Source organism: Alligator sinensis, unplaced genomic scaffold, assembly GCF_000455745.1.
Source record: "Alligator sinensis unplaced genomic scaffold, ASM45574v1 scaffold615_1, whole genome shotgun sequence".
Lineage (NCBI taxonomy): Eukaryota > Metazoa > Chordata > Crocodylia > Alligatoridae > Alligator > Alligator sinensis.
This window is the reverse complement of record NW_005841982.1, coordinates 2,125,138-2,127,399: the sequence shown is the minus strand read 5'-3', so window position 1 is coordinate 2,127,399 and position 2,262 is coordinate 2,125,138.

Below are 2,262 nucleotides of genomic sequence, written 5' to 3'. Positions count from 1 at the left end.
CCACCAGCTCAGACTCTGCACTCCTGCCACCCTCTTCTGGGTCCCTGTCAGCTCTGGCCCCAGCCCCAGGGCTGAGTCATGGGCCCTGTGCTCTTGTCCAGCTGCCACTTTGCTCCCACTTGCCACTGCCACCACTCCCCCACACCTGCCCATTGTCACCATGGCCACCACCACTACTTTCCCCACCCCAGTTGCCACCTTTCCCTGCCATTTCCCTACCTTCTTGCCCACCCACTGTCTCCCTTCCCCTCTCCTCCCTCTGCCCACTTACCAGCACCACCACACCACCCTGCTGCCCACCACTATTACCACTACTTTCCCCACTCACCCCCACTTCCTTACCAGTGGGGCTGGGGTCAGGGCCTCCCCACTAGTGAGGGTGGGAGTGCAGCATGCACTACCCCTGCAAGAGTAAGAGTGGGGTTTGACTTCATGCGAGTACAGCAGAGGCAGCCCACAGCCAGACCAGATACAATGAACTAGTAGGCACCCTCCCACAGGCTGAATAAACAAAGAACAAAAAAAAAAAAAAAAAAAAAAAAAAAAAAAAAAAAAAAAGACACCTGGTGGACTGGTGTTGGGCTGTATTTTGCCGATGGACTGTATTTTGCTCACCCCCCATCTAGAAGGTCACTGCATAGAAACTTGCATGGCATATAGTAGTGCTAAGAGTTAATAAGCGTGGGCCCATTTACTAAGGTACTTAAACACCCAAAGTCACTGACTGGCCTGTAGTGAGATGAAGATATGGCTAGACAAAAATAAAAGTAGCTAATGCCTTTGTAAATGCACCCTCAAATTTCTCATCATAGTTTTCCTTGATTCTCTCATTTAAAAAAACAAAAAACAAAAATACACATATGCTTAATAATCTATATTACTATTTTATTTAGGGGGGGGGGGGTGGAGGGGATTATGTAAACTAACCATTACTGTGTCCACTATCCATAACACCTTTTTAAGCCTAAAGGAATGATCCCCTTTCCTCTGCACTAGACATAATGTGCATTTCCACTGCATTCTTCACAGTTCAATTAAATTAGCTCTGAATGCACAGCATGGTCCCACTGAGCTAGAATATTTTACAAGAACAAAGAGAAAGACTATGGAAAAATATTCTGCATGCAAAGAGAGCATGTTTTAATAGATTATAACTTGGTTGACCGAGGAAAAAAAAAAAAACCACCAGATCAGTCAGGGATTCTACAACCTTAACTACTGTTGCCATCTATAATCAGACACATCTTCATACTAGAGGTTAAGTTTATCTTTAGAAATGAAAATATTTTAATAGTAGAAGAGTTCTAATAGAAGCTGCCATAAAAACAGAGTTAACTACTCCAGAAATAACATACATTAAAATGTATGGGTCCTTTCATAGTATTTATATTCCCCACCTGACTTAATAACGAGGATATACAATAAGCTTAAATATATCACTACTGAAATGGGTCATCTTCTAAGATACACTGCCTGAGAATGCCTAATTTTCATGATAGATCATAGCAATGTATCAGAATATGAATATTTCAATGATGTACAAAAATGGAGAACAGGGTTCTGATGATAAATTAATGAGCATTTATTCTAATGTTCTTCATTGCGAATCATTTACCTCATACTATCCTTCCAAGATCCATTTTGGAGATTCAGCAAGCTGTAACATTTAATCTATGCAGCAAATGTAGTTTATGTTCCTATTTTTTTCCTTCTATTGAGTATAGCCAGTCTCTTCAGATTAGAGCTGTGCTCAAATTGATTTTTCATTTTACTGGCCAAACCAGGGAGAAAGAGGGAGAGGTTTGTTTTAAGTCAGTGCAAAAAGCAAGGTTTTTTGAATTACTGATACTATGAAAATCCCCCAAAATTGTTTTGGGTTGAAGCATTTCAAATTGCAAATATCAACATAAAATGTTGCAGTTATTTTCAGTTGGTAACAAGAAGCCAACTGATGACCAATTTTTATTTTTGGTTTCACCGAATCATTGCAGGGAAGAAACAGTAGGCCCGTATCAAAGTATTTTCCAAACTAAATAGAAACTGAATAGTCACAAGGGAAAGGGTTTATGGCCAAATACATATTGCAGGAAAGTAGCAGTACCAGAAGAGCACTAACCACTCTAGTACTCAGTGCTCTTCTGTTGGAGAAGGCTTTGTAATGGTGGTAAGTAGGTAGATGTGGATGCCTTTCAGTACTGTAAAGGTAAATTCCATGTGGACAGAGACAATGGAAGTACTACTCTCCGATACAAAATATGGAAA